Raw genomic sequence first — 19,452 nt, 5'->3', positions numbered from 1 at the left:
AACAGTTATTTTCCACAAGTAAATAAACAGTGTTCATTTCATGAATGTGAAACTAAGCTGCCATGTTGTTCCCTTCTATCCATTGTATAAGACTTGTGTAACTGGTTCTGTTTCCTTGGTTAAGTGCAGGTTTCAATTGATTAAATAAAAGCTGCAAATAAGTACACTGATGACACCATCTATGCTGGAGAAAAACTTATAATTCCTTGAGAGGGATATGGGAGCTCAGATTATATTTGAAAGTTTGTAGTACAGGTTGTCATGGAATGTGTATGCAGTAATTTGCACAACAGCCTCAAGTCCCCAGTCTTGATTAGATATAAGAGGTCGGCCAGTCCAGTTTGAGTTTTGGATTGTTTATGGTAGGTTATCTATCACAAATTTTAAGGAAATATGTGATAAGCCAGTTGGAAATGTATTTGTTTTGTTTATACAGGTTTCTTTTAGATTTGTTACTCAGGGGCATGATGTCATGTTCTAGAGATACCCTGTCCATGTTTCTTTACTATCTCATAAAATGCAAGTTGAATGCTAATCATGCCAGAGTCCAGTGATTCTTTGGAAACTCATGTAGCAAATGGGTGATTGGTGTGCCCTGCATGACAATGCTACCCTGCGTTTATTAATAAGCTTTATCGTTGTATTGAACTCTTGTATTTTGGTGAGTGGTCTCACTGTATTTATCAAGTATCTTTATTCTTTGTTCCACCTTATTGTAGAGGATTTCTTAGCGTAGTTGTTGTTCAGCTTTTTGAATGCATGTGAAACTAAAGTTGCCATCTTGTTCCCTTCTATCCATTGTATAAGTCTTGTGTAACTGGTTCTGTTTCCTTGGTTGAGTGCAGGTTTCAGTTGATCAAATAAAATCTGCAAATAAGTACACTGATGACACCATCTATGCTGGAGAAAAACTTATAATTCCTTGAGAGGGATATGGGAGCTCAGATTATATTTGAAAGTTTGTAGTACAGGTTGTCATGGAATGTGTATGCAGTAATTTGCACAACAGCCTCAAGTCCCCAGTCTTGTTTAGATATAAGAGATCGTCCAGTCCAGTTTGAGTTTTGGATTGTTTATGGTAGGTTATCTATCACAAATTTTAAAAAAAATATGTGATAAGCCAGTTGGAAATGTATTTGTTTTGTTTATACAGATTTTTTTTAGATTTGTTACTCAGGAGCATGATGTCATGTTCTAGAGATACCCTGTCCATGTATCTTTACTATCTCGTAAAATGCAAGTTGAATGCTAATCATGCCAGAGTCCAGTGATGAGTTTTACTATCTCGTAAAATGCAAGTTGAATGCTAATCATGCCAGAGTCCAGTGATGCTTTGGAAACTCATGTAGCAAATGGGTGATTGGTGTGCCCTGCATGACAATGCTACTCTGCGTTTATTAATAAGCTTTATCGTTGTATTGAACTCTTGTATTTGGTGCCTCCAGAATTATTAATTTCCAACCCTTATTGCGATGTGAATGATTAGTATTTGTCATTTGGTATGCATAACAAGCTTTAACTTCTTTTGATAATAAAAAATGCAGGCTGCATACTGGCATTTGCCTCTCAATTGGACTATTTAATGGTTATTTTCCACAAGTAAATAAACAGTGTTCATTTCAGATGGCATTTTCTCTTTGAAACTGTGCCTCTGGACAACAACTTGCTAACTTAACTGAACATTCATAAAGCTCTGCAAAATCTTAGTAGTTCATGGCCTATTTTAAATTCTATCAAACTTATTCGAACTAACACAGTATTTACTTAAGCGGGGTCATTTCACACTACTTAGTACAATAGAATGATCTTTCTTGAAATAGAATAAGTACTTCAAAAAAGTACCTATGAATTTTACTCATAGTTATTTGACTTTAACCTTAACAGAATCCTCTGCGGAATCCCTATATGTCTTCTGGTACAATGTGTCTCTTGTTTTACCCAAAAAAAAAAAAAAAAGAAGCAAAAAGGGCATCGTGGCCTTACAGAGCCCGACATTAGAAACTGCCAATGTCAAGTATAGTAGCTCTGCTATCCACCTAAGGAACCTTGAAGGTATATTTTCAGGGAGCAAACGCTCAGCTCCCGCGATAGCCTGCAAACAATGTTTTAATTTAGAATAGAATTATCATGGTAAATTGGTATAAGAATATTAGTATAAAAAATCACCGAGTTATAAGCCTAAATATTGGCAAAGGCTAATTCTTCATGTGGCATAATCGATTAGCCATGTTATCTTGCTACATGATGCAAAAAAATGACCCATGGATCCTAATACTTTTTAGGGCTCTTTTTCAATTCAATAGGCTTTTCTTCTTCTTCTTCTTCTTCCTGAGATGGTAAAGATAATGAATCAAGAATGACTCTAAGCTTACTAGATAACCAAATTCTCAACATACCTTGCAATGCATATTTGTTACACCTCTATTATAGACCAAGACAAATGTAACAAATCAATGTACACTAGTGCATCAATATGATTGTTTTCACATAAGGCTTGATCATTAAAAGGACATTAAGGTTTGTACCTTTTGGGACAATTGCTAGTATAGTCAACATCAGAGAAAATACAAACGACCCAGAATATGAGAGAAAATACAAATGACCTAGATCCATTAAAACCTTAAAAGTTTGTTCATGAACTCTCTGAATCTGGTATAAAATGTGTGTTGTATTTGAAACTTCAATTTGCCATTAAATTAATGGGACATGAATTCCCACAAAGCAGTTCAAAAATGTGCAATTAAGTTGAGCTTTCATCTTGTCATTCAATTGATGGACACTCAATATTAAATATAAGATAAATATATAGGAGTAGCATGTGAGTGTTAGATTTATAAAGAAGATTCTTTTTATTATTAATAAAAATATAGATAGTTAGTTTCATTTTAAAGGGTTATAAATATGAGTTATAAATACAAGACTTAATAGGTTGTAAATATTTGAAGTGTTGTAAATATGAGTTATTAATTGTTTTTACTCAAAATCTGATAAATAGCAATTTAGCAATTTCTTTTTAATTGAGTGACTTAAATTCATGTTTTTTTAGGTTGAAGGTAAAGCCTCTAAAGTGAAAAAATTGTGATGCCAATAATTAGAGGGATTGTCATCATGGGGTGATAAGAAATTTAATATTCCAAGAAGAGGAGGTAGTAGTAGATTCTAAATAAATTAGCAATGCAACAACATAAATGTTTGCAACAAATTTAGAGAGATCCACCTTGTTGAATAATGCACACACTACATGGATAATGGATTTCCGCACTTTATGCCTTACGGCGTTTTCTTTGCAACATCTGATGCAAATGCTAGTTAAAGTACTACTCTCCTTTTATAATTTAATTAACAAAATATGTTCATATAAAGGGACATGCTCAAGCACTTTGATCAACTACATTAAGATAGTTATCTTTTTTTTCACTTTTCATATTAACTAGAAAATATTATTTTTTCCATTTTCAATTTGGCAAAAAAATATCGTAATTAAAGTGTTATTGAACTCTTATAATTTAGTGTTGTTTTATTATATTTCCCTCATTATATATATATATATATATATTTTTAAATATATTTATTCTTAATTTATATATTAATCTTTTTTATAATTAATAGTAATAATAATAATATTTCAAAAGATTTTTATCATAATTTAATTTTAAGAATATGAAGTGTATAATGAATGGGAGTTGTCTTTAGTGCGATTTTTTGGATAGACCGGTGCCGGAATTTGGTGGAAAATTTTGAGGTGAAATCTTGATTTATGTTATTTAAACTGGTTTTTTGACTATATATATGGATTCAGCATCCTAAAACCCCTAGGGCACTTCGATTGTGCAGAGGTTACCCATCAAACTTGTGGTTTCAATATATTCCTGTCGGATTTTAGAGAAATTAGACCAGAAATACCCACCAAAAAAGTTTCCAAAAAGTCTTACTAAAGACAACTGGTAATGGAACAAGTATTTAGAAAATCAGTGTAAGTCAAAAAAATCAGAATCTATGTAGACTTTGATTACTTATCTACTTTCAATTTGTCTTTTGTGAAAAAAAATAAGTATTTAGATGTCCATAATGAAAAAATGCTTATCAACTTTTATTAATCAACTTCACTAATAAATACTATAAAAACCGAGTTAATTATAAGCTCTAATTAAAAAATATTAAACCAATGAACAAAATTAAAAGTATTCATGCAATCTTCCCAACACGATCCAACCATTTGAATCGATTTATGAGTTTACCAAATTAATGGTAAAAGTTTTCCCCATCACCATCCCCGTTAGATAACGCTCATAATTTGTTCCTCGAAGAAAACAATTAGCGTTGTATTAATCATTTTTAGAGCATTAGTTAACCTTCAACAGCATTATTATTATTTAGTATTAGATAGAAAACCCAATAAAAAACAATATATAATAATGCAGAAAGATAGAGATAGTAGCCACAAATATTTTTAGGTGGAAAACCCCCTTTGGGACAAAAATCACTGAACGCTTCTTCGTAATTGTCTTCTTCTCTTTAAAAGAAATAATTACATCAAGTTTCAGCTCCAACTAAAGGAGGATCCAACCCCCTGATTTACAAGCTCCACAACCTGTAGGGTGTTGCAATATTGTGTTTTACCAAGTGCAACTGGGAGGACACTCCAATGCCTTAGATGGCAGGCTTCAACCTGAAGGATGCTCCAACACCCTATATACTAGTTACAATCGGATGAACGCTCCAACACCCTATGTTTTATTAGCTCCCACTGAAAGGACACTCTAATGCTCTACTGCAGGAAAATACTTGTGCTAGCACCACCCTACCACCTTGAAGTGTTCTTAGGTTCCAACTTAAAAGTGGCTCCAATCACCTGCCTTGCACCACCTTGCCACCCTAATCAACAAGCGGACCACGTTTCACAATTTTTAGACTGGATCCCCCTGTTCTCTGAATCAATATAAGAAATTTGTATAGAAGATAATGTTGCTCTCCTCAATATGAATATCCTATCAAGACCTAGCAACCCCACTATATAACACTGCTCTAGCTAATCACTGCACAACACTGTTCAAATTGACCACTACATATCACTGCTCAAAGTAATCACCGACCACTGCACATAACTGCTCAAACTTATCATTGCATATCACTGCTCAAAGAGGAAATTGCACATCACTGCTGACAACTGCACATCACTGTATATCACTTCTCAAACTAAGCATGGCAGACACTGTCACTGCACTGCACTACTCACGAAAGAAGAAGTGTTCAAGAGCTCTTAAAGCAATCTACCCAAGCCATTGTACCAAGTTTCTAATGCTCCTGCAAATACTGGGCACTGAACATAGATGATAGCTCAAACCAAGGTGCCTCAGGTCATCCCTATGACATGCTTTCAATGCTCTCAAACTTTTCCCAAGGAGGGCTACAAGCATATGCCTTATTACTGCTCAGATATGGATATGAAGTACCTTCCAAATTGTTGTCAAGTAAATTTGTCCCTATCTCACTACTTGTCATGCCAAGTCAAGTCAAATTCAAAGCATCATATCAATGTCCCGTCACATATGCACATGAAGGTTGCTTCAAGATATATGTTATGCATCAATGTCAAATCAATGTGTTAACACACTGTCAAGTCTGTATACATATATGTCAAGTCTACGTGTCAATTCAATAGATCAAATATATAAGTTAAGTCTATAGATTAGGTCCATAGGTAAAGTCACTGAAAATGTCTCTCTCATATGTTATTGTTGACTCAATGTTGTATCATTTACTACATGTCCAAGAATATTGTCACAACCCACTTTGTCAAGAATGTTGTAGCTAATGATGAAAAATTTGTACTTTACCCAACAGACCAACATTCTCAAGATATGTTTGCTTTCAAGGAGGTGTCAAATACGTGTAGATGTGAACTCAACATGGTATGTCACTTCAAGAACTCTTCATAATAGGATTGTGTATAATTTGATCTCCAATGGAAGACCAACATTTAGCCAAAAACAATGTTGCAATATGGACCTTGTTTGTGCTAAAAAATGATCCTAGGCAGACTATTTCACACTCTTTGGTATATTACGTAAGGTTTTTCAACAAGTCTTAGTTATTAAAGTACTGACAAAATTTTCCACATAATACTAAATCTCACATAAGATTATGTCATTGTAGGTACAATCATAATATTTCAGTTTCATTACTTGTTAGAATGTTATCTATAGAATTGAATCAAAGATTAAGACACTATCAAGTCTATATGTATATATGTAAACAATCTTATGAGAAAATTACATTCAATTATGTCTTGTGAGTACAACAAAATTCTAAATCAATGATTGGCTTAGTGCATTTTAGAACTCGAAGTTTTTCAATGATACAATGAGTTTACTGCCACTCTCGTATGGTGAGAATCAATGTCATATATTGACAAGGGGACTGAAATCAAGAATGAAAATCAATTTAACTTTATGTGTGCACAACTCTATCCTAATTACTATAATCAAACCTACTCTAATTTCCCAACAAATCTTAATAAACCCAAAGGAAATTTTGGAACAAAAAACTAGAATCTAGATGTTATGAAACCAACTCACAAAAAGATAGAAAAGATAGATGAACGACTTATAAATCAGCCTCTTCGAGGGGGCAACCTCCTTTACATTACACAAATAAACAATTCTTGAATGATACAAATGACAAGACCTCCTTTCTATATATAGGAGTCTAAGGGGTCATAATATAATCAGAGCCGACATAACAATAATAATGTAAGTGCACAATAATAACAATAGTGGGCTTCTATGGGGCACAATAATAACAATATGGGGACTACATGGGCACAACAATATAATAAGGGGGTTGTACTAATAACAATAAGGGGTTACACTAGTAGTATAGGGACCTAACATGCCCCTCTCCTTCAAAAAGTGTTGTCCTCAACGCTTGAGTAGTTCTTGATGCTTTTGTATAAATTCTTGTCCTCCCATGTGGAATCTTCAGCGGGTAAGTTCTTCCACTTGATGAGATACTCTGAAATTGATCTATTTCATAGTTGTTGATTTCTCAGTTCTGTGACTGCTTCTGGTTCCAATATGATTTTTCCTTCCTTGTTAAGTTCTCGTAATACTATTTGAACTAGGATCTTCTGCAACTTTTGAATGAGTTCCCACTCCTTTGGGCATATGGATATCTATAAGGCCTAATGTTTGGAGGAACAATTCCTGGAATCAAATGAATAGCATGATCATGATCACGAATAGGTGGGAGGCCTTTGGAAGTCTCAAATACCTTGGAATGATTGTCCAAAATGTTTTCGAGATTTGGAGAAATACATGATTTTGATGTGGGATCCTCTAGTGAACATAATTGTGCAATTACGCCCCGTTGTTCTTTATTTAGAAACTTTGTCATGTTCTTAGAGTTAATTATCTTTCCTGGTTTCCCTTCGATACCCCTCAATTCAACTTCCTTTCCTTCCCAAAAAATTTCAAGAAAAGTTCTTGAAAATTAAAAGCTATCATACCCAAAGATTGTAGCCATTGGACTCCTAGTAAAACATCAACACCACCCATTGGAATGGAAAGCATTGGGATATTCAATACATATTCTCCCATGGATAGCTTGATATTATGGCACTTTCCAGAGCAATTTATGGTTCCTCCACTTGAACCATCACTTGACACTCTGGTGCTGGATATAGGAAACAATTTAATTCCTTGGCTATCTTACAATGAATAAAATTATGGGTACTGCCTGAATCAATCAACACTATTACCTTTTTCTTCTTGATATGTCCTTCTATCTTGATAGTTTGAGGAGTGGTAATTTCTTCCAATGCATTACAAGATATGGTCAGATTCATTTCTTGATGCTCGATGTGATCTTTCACTTCTTGAACATTTTTCTTCTTGATATGTCCTTCTATATTGATAGTTTGAGGAGTGGTAATTTCGGCCAATGCATTACAAGATATGGTCGGATTCATTTCTTCTTTCTCGATGTGATCTTTCACTTCTTGAACCTTTTTCTTCTTGATATGTCCTTCTATCTTGAGAGTTTACGAAGTGGTAATTCTTTCCAATGCTTTACAAGATATGTTCAGATTCATTTCTTCTTTCTATAGGGTTGGTTCCTGGTGTATATCCTCTTCTTTTGATGTTTCTTGATCCTTTTCTTCCTCCTCTTCATAATCTATGTAAAATAATTTCTTCTCAGCACACTGATGACCCTTAGTACATTTGTTATCACAATTGTAACAAAGCCCTTTTGCTCTTTTTCCTTCCAATTGTTGTGGTGTCAACCTTGTAGGTTGTGGAAGGCTAGAAGAAAAAACACTTCCATATTTATAGTTGTGAGTGGTGGGATTCCTTGTTTCCATAATTTCGCTTTCAATTTTTCTTGCCAACGTTAATGCCTTCTCCAATGAATCAGGTTCCCAAAGACGAACCTCATGTTGAATGTTATCCTTTAAAGTCCCTATGAAGACATCAATCATTTGCTTCCTTAGAATATCATTTACCCTTATATTCAATTTTTGAAAGTTATCAATGTGCTCTACCATTGAACCCTTTTGTTTAAGATTTATCAATTGGCTAAAGAAGATGTTTCTCTTTGTATCCTTATAATGTGCTATCATTTCCTCCGTGAAGATTGACCACGTAACAAGTGGTTTATGAGAACAAAGCCCTTTATACCATAAAAATTTATCTAGTTCTAAATATGAAGATGCAATATGTAACTTTTGTAACAATTGCACCTCATGTAGATCAAAATATTGCTCCATTTATAGTATCCAATTTACTGGATCCTTGCCATCAAACTTCCTCATATCACCTTTTCTTGATTTTAGGAGCTCGATCTTGAAACGAATGTGACCTTGTAATTTCATATCTCCAAGTTCTAAAAATTTTTTCTGTAGTAGCCCTCTGAGTCCTCTTTCTAACCCCAAAATTATGATCAAGATTGGATTCTGTAAGGAAGCGTTATGTCAAATCTCCCACGATGACCTGATTATAGGCAGGTTCAAAAGAGCGAACTTGTACGAAGTGCCATGTGTGACTGTTTCAACCTTAGGACCTAAAACTGATACAAAAAAAACTACAGTCCATCCTCCTTCTGTAACTTCTTACGAAATTTCAATTTGATGCTCAGAGATAAAGTTATGATGATTTTCCCAAGGTCACCTGTTTAGGATGTAATTAGGGAGCCTGCAGAAACCCTAAATGTCTCAGATTATATCTCAGAAAATATAGCGAGACAAGATCTGAAATTCAAACCCTAGCTTCACCAAGATTTCGGTTCAAATTGGTTTTAATTTCAAAGTTTGAACCTTCGTAGAAAAAATATTATAGTGAAAATTCCACGATGACCTATTTGAGATGAAATTCTGGAGCCTGCAAATACCTTAACTTCCTCAGATCATATCTCCGAAAATATAGCCAGACAAGATCTCAAATTCAGACGCGCAGTTCAGAGCAATTTATTCTCAAATGGGTTTTGTTTTAGCTTTTGAAACTTCATAGTGAAAAAGTTATAGTGAAAATGCCACAATGACCTGTTTGGAGCAGCGAAACCTTAGAATCCACACCTCTGATACCAAATGTTATGAAACCATCTCACAAAAAGATAGAAAAGATAGATGAATGCCTTACAAATCAACCTCTTCAAGGGGGCAACCTCCTTTACATTACACAAATAAACAATTCTTGGATGATAGAAATGACAAGACCTCCTTTCTATATATAAGAGTCTAAGGGGTCATAATATAATTAGAGCTGACATAACAATAATAATGTAAGGGCACAATAATAACAATAGTGGGCTTCTATGGGGCACAATAATAACAATAAGGGGTTACACTGGTAGTATAGGGACCTAACACTAGAAGTTCCAACACAAACAAATTAAGGTTTATAATCATTCATCTACCACAGGTCCGAGTGTTCGTCAGGACTAGGGCTAATTTTGGGTTTGTAATATGAGCCCTAATGAGGGTCGAAAAGGAGAGATTGATGACCCATAACTCAAGTGAATCCTCACTCACACAAAAAAAACATTAACCTCACCTACCATGATCTATTGTGATTTTGGATGAAGGTTGAAGGTTTGCAATAAGACCTGCACTAACGCTCAAGTGAATCCAAGAAAAGGCAACTGTAATAAAATTCATATAATAAAACTAACATGGATCCTATGCTCTTCCTTTATCAAAATAGTTTGTAATGAAAACACGCCTCAAAATTTTCCAACATTGAACCTTAATTTACTGAATTTTCTTCGTTGGTTTCTTCTATAATATCTGAATTATTTTTACCTTAGAAGGTCCAAATATTTGAAATCAATCTCACAAAAAAGTTCATTTAGTTTTTTATGTGATTTGGGACTATATTAGGTCTTCTTTTATTATGTTTTTGAGGGGCTTCACAAGGTATACGTTGGAGTAAATTTAGGGGCTTAAACACTTTTAATTTATTGACTATTCAAATAACCATAATTTATTAATTATCTTAAGTCCTAAGTTAAAAGGACTCTGCTACCCTTATTGTAAGGAATTAGGATTCTAATTAAGGAAGGATGCCATTTGTGGGTGCCTAATAACTTAATTCCCTTTCACACAGTTATGGATTCATAAGACATGATATATAGCCCTTATGCTTGATGTTTAATGACCACAACCAATGAATGAGTGCCATCGCACCACCCCTTAGGGTTTTAGCCAAGAAACTTTCGTCATCAACTTCAAACGCAATTATCTCTCAAACCAGGAGGCCTCTCGAGGCATGCCACTTACCATTGGAAAAATATCAATAAGAAGAATCCAATGATGTGGATTTCTGGGCCAAAATAAATTGTTAGCTTCCTAAAAAAAACTCTACAAGTTCGGGTATGGCCTTAATCTAGGGAACCCAAACCCTAGGACCAGGGTTTTCAACCATCTAACAATGGAGCTTCTAACTTGATGTAATCCAAAAAAATTTAAGAATCATTCATTAATTGTTTGACATCAATGATTGGTGTTTTAGTCAAATTAAAACCCCAAGGTTGACATCAATGACAACACCATCCATTGCAATATAACCTTCCCTTGCTGTGGACTCTCTTCTCATTAAAGTGAGTGAAGACTCTTTGTATTGTGGTATCTTGACTAGGATGTTGATTTTTTCTAAAGAATTATGGAAAGACTGCATGGAATTTTGTGTAGTTAGGTGATGAAGGCAGAGTAGCATGTAGCATCATGTTTCAACTATCAATATTGGTGAAGTTCATCTCAAAATCACTCCACCTCAAGCACTGGAATTTGTCTCGAGGGTGATAACTACAAGTAATTGATGGGCCTCCATATTAGACATAAATTAAGTCCCATCTGGCCATCCTCCAACACATTAAACTTGTCTTTTTGCATTAGATGGAATATTTTTAGCTTTAATATGTTCATTAGGAAGGTTTAGAGATAATTACATATTTGTGCCTAATATTATTTATTTTTGTAGAATATTGTGAGAATATTGCGCAGATTATGAAGATTTGGATTAGGAGATAATCTAGGGACTTGCTCCCTGTTATAGGAGGATCAAGATTGGATAATAAATGAATAAATTATCATGAAATTATTGACAAATTATGGAGATCCACTGATTGAGAAAATCTAGGAATGTGTTCCCTGTCATCTAATTCAAATTCATAGTGTTGGGAACAAGATCCACATTTTGAGGGATTTTGGAGGGGAAAGTTGCCTCCTTTCAATGAGAATGCTTCCTCATCACTTTGTATAATTTTCAATTCGAATTGGCCACTAGGGGCATGCATTTCTTAGTTTTCTTGTGGAGAAAACTTGTTGTTTAGCAGCTCCACTTTCATTTATAGCGGGGATGTACTAGGATTGATTCAACTAATGAAGTTCGGTGATATTTTTAGCTTCTAAATATTGGTTTCCTTCATATTACTCTGAGTATCCTTGGGCTTGGCCATCCCGGGAGCCATAGATCCCTCTTGTACAATTTATTTAATTCCTTTGAATGTCTTTTTCATTTGCGGCTCATATTTCTACATTTAGTGTTCATGCCTGTTTTGTTGTAGGTTACATTGGTTAAATGATTGAAGTGATTTTTTTTGCAGGTTATTAACAGATTAAAAAACATGATGCATCCTTAGAAAAAATTTGAAAATTCATATTCATCATTAAGCTACTTGGATTGGTTTACTAGTTCATAAATCTAGAATTTCTGGAAGTCTCTTGTAGCAAAATAATAGTAATTTTATGTTATTTTTTACAACGTGTTAATGAGCTTCATTTGAGTTTATTCCAATTGTTTTGAGTCATAAAAACATCCAATTTAATTACAAAATTTACCCCATGGAGTTTTCACTTGATTAGGTTAGGCATTTGGTAGGTTAACTAGCTCACTAGTTCTAGAATTGCTGGTTTTTAGAGTAGTAATTTTCTTTTATTTTTTAGCACATGTTAATAGGGGTATTTTTGAGTGATTCCACTTGTAATGGAATCCTAGGACATCTTAATTAATAATAAAAAAATTCCCATCTGATTTTCATTTGATTTTCTTGGGCATTCGGCAAGTTATCTCGAGGAATAACAATCCTGTAGAAATTTGTTTCGAGATCTTCCTTGCCTAAATTCACTCCAAATTCATGGTAGAAGTAGATTTATAGCCTATGAATGTGATGAGGCAACTTTGGTTGAGATAAGGCTTGGTTAGGTCGCCATTTATATCTTACATCGCTTGCATCTTGAATGCTAATTTATGCAATTAGTCTAGATTTCCTTCCTGCAATTTACTTCATGCAAAGTGTGATTTACTTCTTGCAAGAATAATCTAGGACTTTCCTTTCTTGCAAAATAGAATAGATTTCCTTTCCAGCAAGATAGATTAGATTTTCTTAAGTTGTCATTATGTTTTACATTTTTTTAAAAAGAATCGATTTCCTTTCTGCCATTTACTTTCTAAAGTAGAATAGTTTTGCTTATTGTTATTTACCTTAGGATTGACAGCTTACCTAGATCTTTGCTATATTGAAGTTGCTTCATTGCCTTATTTCACTTGCATCAAAGGGAGTCTGACTAGGAAGAGAAAGGTGTCTCATGCACATACAGTATTGACCCCTCTTAATTTTGTATGAACACCGGGTTGATAATTTAAGTCGGTAGCCTTGGGAGTTGCAACATTCTTGTTGCAATCCCAAGGCTCATCACTTTTTAGCGTCGTTGTCAGGGAGGGTGTCAAAGCAAGCACTCTCTTGTTCTTGGAGTTATTCCCTCTTTCTTTTCTGCAAAAACAAAAATATTGCATTCAACATCCTTTGTTGCATTGCATTAGCATCAAATTTAAAAATAAAAAGAAATATTTATTTAACACCACAAAGACCCCCCACAACCCCCCCGCCCCCCCACTTGATCATGTGTAGGTAAAAAAAGAAGTTGTAGAGAAGTTAGAAGGAGGCATGGAGAATCCCTACTTTGTCAACTCATATCAGCAAGATATGAATGACCCCTCCTCTTTCAATACAAGCTATAATACACACTTTCAACTTTGGTATCCACCTAGCACCTCACGTTGGTCTCCATGGTCTTATCCTTCCCAATGAGGTGATCCATAGCCATGGTCCTATCCTCCTGAATATGTCATTCCTCATTTTCATCCATATCAACACCAACCTACTCAATGGGGTCATCCATATTTCCCTCAACACCCTCAATATCCTCCATACCAAACTTAATGTTATCCATCCCGTCCAACTCCAACACAACCACATGCTCAACCACAACCATTTCAAAGACCCACTCCCACTCAACTACCTGCACAACCATTTCCCAATCCAAGAAATAAAGTAACTCAACCTACTTACAATGCTGAGATACAAAATCTCCAAAAAAATCCTCTTGATCCAAAGGACATTCATCGTGGATCAGAAAGAGTATGTAAAAGAAAAAAATTATCTTGCTCCTGTTGAAGAACAACATCCAAAAAAGAAGATTCAAAGGAGCCTGATATTGAAGAATTTCTACAATTCTTATCATCGAATGTTTTATGTGTTCAAGGGGCTAATCAACAAATAGTAGACAATTTGAATGGCATGGAAAAATAAGACATAAATAATGATCCGAATGAGTAAGAAAACTAAGTGCACCAAAGCTATATTGAGGTTTGGTTCCAGAAAATCAACAAGATGGAGCATCACTCTCTTCTTCAACATTGCTTGATATCATCAAAGTCAAAGCAGTTGGTCTCTAATATTCAGGTATATGTCAAAGCATATGTTTCAAGCCTACACATGGGTTTATCTGTCATCTTGTTATGCACATGGATCCATTGGAAGTATTCCTATACTTGAAAGAGATTTTCTTTTTTTTTAAGTAGGGTAGGATAGAGGAATAAAAGAAAAAAGGGAAAAGAGTAAAATAAATTTAAATACAAGAAGAAAAATAAAATCTTAGGTGAAAACCTCCTTTGATGCGCGTGAGATTGGCTCATTGATCGAAAACCTTGATGAGGCAGTCAATAGGTTGGAAAAAGGAGAAAAAAGAAAAGATACTAGGTGAAAATCTCCTTTGAGGCACTTAGGCAGACGTACTAGTTAAAAACCTCATTGAAGCAGCTAGTAGGCATAAGAAAAAAATGAAAAGGAAAATATTTCTTTGCTCCATGTATCTCTCTTTGATGAATGCAAGTACTCTCCACCATTTGTAAGCAACAAAAACAAGTTAGAACCAAAAGAAAAATTCAAACTTGGGATTTCTCCTCCTTTTCCCAGATGTTCCAACATGACCAAGGCCATGTCAATCAATCACCCTCATCCATTTCCAACATCCACCCATCATTCTCAAGTCTTTCCCATTCACTTTCCTCGTTGTCCTAAAATGCTACAAGAAGGTTCTATTTTGCTACAAGGCAAAAATTGTTTTGACCATATCTCAAAAATAATGCATCATTTTCCTAAGTTGTTTCATGGGGAGATGTGTAAGGATGATGGTAACATGCTCAAGGAATTTCAACAAATTCCAGTGGACACTTTTCGAGAAATCGACCTCCATCACCTACAACCATTTTTAATTTTTCTTGATATGCTTGCATCCATTGGCCAAGATTTTTTATTGGAAGGTGCATAAGGAGGATGGTAACATGCTCAAGAAAATTCAGGTCAATCAAATATATTGTTTGAGAGATATGGATAAAACAATTATGCTACGGGAGTGTTCTATAATTGCTACAGAAGTGTCCAGATTTGCTACAAGAGTAAGATATGGTTCGAAAAATGGGTCAAAAATCATATTTTCCCTTGGGAAATGTTCGGAGAGGTTCATAAAACCTCCTTCACCTCTCATCCACTCCATTTAACCAACTTCTTCTCAAGATTCCACCTATGTTCATGAAAAAAACAAACAAAACAAAGAAAAGTGACTTTGCCTTCACCCCTTCTTCACAAGATTTCACCACCATTAGAGATTTTGTTCCTGTCCCTAGGTTCACCATGATTCATCCAAGTCACTGGCTTCATTTCATGAAACAACATAAGGTTTGATTGAGTTTTTGGGGAGGGAATGTGTGATTTCTACATGAAGGAGATCAATCTTGTAGCAGCCTACACAAATCCAACAAGATCATAGACAAAGGATTGTTGCAGCTCCAGAATGAATATTTGGCCACCCTGAAGCATCAAGAGGCCATCCCTAAGGCTTAGAGAAGTCACACCATCCCTAAGGAGCAGCTACAAGGTCACCAATTCACTCCAACAACAACATATCAAACACTGGAAAAGACCTACATGAAAGAGAGATTGTATCAGTCAAATACATCATCACATTGTTGTGTTTAATGAGGACCTGTCCACAAGCAAGAAAATGAAATATGGCACCTCCAGAGGACAGTTGATCAATCATCAGCCCAGTAGCAGCATGCATGCATCTACAACAACTCGACATCAGGTAGGCACAAGTATGCATTGTTCTTCACCTCTCTTGTTGAGCATATTATGGTTAAATTTTTTTTTTTAAATGCACACGAGAGAATGTTTTATAGGCTAAAATTGACCAGTAAACTTGGCCACCCTCAACTAGTAAGACTACAGTTTACTCAAGCACTCATGCAACATGGAAAACAACAAGAAAAGGAGGATGATAATTACGAGGAGTGGGCCAATGGGTTTGAGAAGTTACGAAGGTGGTAGGTGGGGGACAACTCATCCAACGCACTAAAGGAGTAAGGGATGAGCCAAAACTTCATTGTACCAAGATATCATTCCCAAAATGGTAAGAGAGGTCCACTACTTCATTGAATATCAAACTATATGCTACAAGGGGCTGCCTAGGGTGATATAAAAGATCTATAGTCTATGTTTGCAGGTGCTACAGGATTGGATACCACTGTTATAAGAGAAACATAACTGCTACAGCAAGAGAAAAATTTGTTAGAGGAGAAGACAATGTGCTATAAGAAAGTCTAGTGAGTTCTAAAAGACCCTGATTTTGAGCAATTGCACCTGCAAAGCCTAGGATTCGAAGGACAACATCTAAAGGAAGGGTAAATACATATTTCTTGTTGCCATATGTGAACAAGAAGCTTGCAAAATTTTCATTTTTTTTGCAGTAGTACAGCCTCTGGGAAACTTATTATAAAAGTTTACGAATAAAAAAATGAAATGTGGATGTTTTCTTTGAGTTGAGCCTGATATAAGAAGTTGAATTGCAATTATTTTTAGAAACAGAGAATTGACGTGCCCACAACCAAGGAGAAGAAGCAGAAGAAGAAGTTAGGGGAAAAGTGGAAGAGGATGGAGAAAGAGAAGATGTGCCAAAATTCATTCTAAGGTAGCTTGGGATGTTAAGGAGGCCACCAGGTCCATGAATAAGGCACAATGAGGTCACGAAGTTGCTCTGAGGATGAGCAACACTTTCAGTAGGGGGGTATGATGGGCCTCCAAATTAGGCATAAATTAAGGCCCATTTGACCATCCCCAGACACATTAAACCTCTCTTTTTGCATTAAATGCCATACTTTTAATTTTATTATCTTCATTAGGAAGGTTGAGAGATAATTGCATATTTGTGCCTAATATTATTTATTTTTGTAAAATATTGTGAGAATATTGGGCAGATTATGAAGATTTGGAGGAGGAGATAATCTAGGGACTTGCTCCATTTTACAGGAGGATAAAGATTGGATAATAAATGAACAAAATATCATGAAATTATTAACAAACTAATTGAGAAAATATAGGAATTTGTTTCATGTCATTTAATGCAAATTCCTAGAGTTGGGAACTAGATCCATCTTTTGAGGGATTTTGGAGGGGAAAGTTTCCTCCTATGAAACTATACTTATACCATGCCAAGTTGGGAACATAGCCACCATAGCCAAAACTACATTGAGATCGTTTGGAAATCCATTGGGCTCAATCCTTACATATATTTATGAAAATATGCATCAAGCGAGGCCGAGTCTCAATAAAATAAGGGCTCACACACTAAGCCGTAATAGGCCTTGTGTAATAGAACCATTATGAACAAGTTCTACCAAGATTCCATCTCTCCCTCACAGGTAATTCTCCGTAAGGCGTTCCCTCTGAGAAGAACTCCCCTCCATGCCGCGCTGTCTGGTTATGGGCCCTTGGATCGATTGTTAGACGATGGAATAAACTCCAGCCATTAGATCGTCTTCCATCCTTAAGACAGTTGTCACTGAATGATGGGCCTTCTCCCACCACATCGCCAAGGGCCTCTTCACCTAGGCCGATCTGCAAAAGCTGCCCAACGGAACAAACCTGGAAGCCATTGCCGCCCACTGCAGCCTCGTCGTCACAGGTAATTGGCAAACCTGGAAGCCATTGCCGCCCACTGCAGCCTCGTCGTCACAGGTAATTCTCACGGAGGTGGCCGCCAAGATTCCATCTCTCCCTCCACTCAGATGCCGGCCGAGTATCATCCACTGTACACCATCTTTACTCTCAGCGACGATTCCGTTTTCTCAAGCGAAGGCCAAGAATTTTCGAACAATGTGAGGTACCATGAACAGGGACTACAGAAAAAGCCAGAAGAAAGACTGTTTCGACCTCGTTAGGAGGATTCAACTGTTACTTCCATTGTTTGAAGAACTTCGAGAATTGCAGGGACCCCTTCCTCGGGTGGCAGCGGAGTGCTTTTCTTCGCTGCGAAAAGACTGCTTCAACGAATTGCATGGAAACATTTTCATGGTGTTTTCCAGCTGTCTTGTATCAGATACAGAAATACACGGGAAATGGTTTGGTAACTTACAGCTTTTGAATCCAATATGGAGGTAATCCAGGCTTATGCATGAGAGGCATAGGCTTAGGCTAATGGTTTAAGTTCTTTGCAATCGATAACTACTTTTTAACGAATACCTATTTTTTTATTCATTTTATCTGGAGAAAAAACTGTAATTTCATTGATAAGATGATTGGAAATTACATTCTTCATATACACATCGTGTGTGTATTCTTAGTCAAAAAAGACGACGATTACCTATGTATTGTGTGGGTAATCGCATTAATTTAGTTTGTGTTGTTGGGCAGATTACTTGATTTTACAGTTTCCTCTATGTTTCTGTGGCACATGCTCCGTATGGTCTAGAAGGCAACCCAAGGATTTCCTATAGTCTATATTGTGTGGGTAATGGCAATAATTTAGCTTGTCTTGCTGAGCAGATTGCCTAATGTTAAATTTTCCTATTTTTCTTGGGCACATGTTCCCTGTGGTCTAGAAGGCAACCCTTGGATTTACTATAGTCTGTGCCCTGAGATAGGGGATGCCTTGGAAATGTGCCCCTCTGCCATTTTTCTGTAGTCAATGACTTGAGAATGTCACGGAATTTCCCCTACATCAAGGTAATGTTGAGAGTCGAGACATTCCTTACAAATGCTAATGCTGGGGCATCCCCAATACAGAGAGCTAGGCCATTCCCTGTGGCCTGCAATCTGACAAAAATATTTACAATTTTTATTTTTTGTTCCAGTGGTTTCTCAATTGATCTAACAATGACTGTCTGCCTTTGTGTAAGAAACTTAACTATGTAAATTACTTAAGGACATGCATAAACTCTTTTGTAGCATTTGGAAGACATGAGTGGGATTTGTATGAACCAAGCAATTCTGGAATATAGAGCGGATGATCCTGCAAAATATGCATAATATGACTGAATGTGGGCTTTCTATTAGTGGTCAGTTTCTCCAATTTGAATGCTGAGATTGTGATATGTACAAACAACTTACGTCATCCAGACATATTTGTTAGACAATTTATACATAGCTGATTGTATTGGGATACATTTACTGATTTGGACTGCCTGTGCTAATAGTTTCTGTGGTGAAAACTGCATTTGGAAATTTTACATGGACTGCTTTTTAATGATACATTATGCAAGCAATATTTACTTATTTTATTTTATATTGTTTTATGGGTTGATTTATTTCTTTTTCCAAGTAAAAACTTGCCAGGAAATC

Source organism: Pinus tabuliformis, chromosome 1_2, assembly GCF_031772625.1.
Source record: "Pinus tabuliformis cultivar Carrire ecotype Pingquan chromosome 1_2, CPIR1, whole genome shotgun sequence".
NCBI classification, from domain to species: Eukaryota; Viridiplantae; Streptophyta; class Pinopsida; order Pinales; family Pinaceae; genus Pinus; species Pinus tabuliformis.
The sequence above is the reverse complement of the archived record's forward strand: the minus strand, read 5'-3'. Positions refer to the sequence as shown.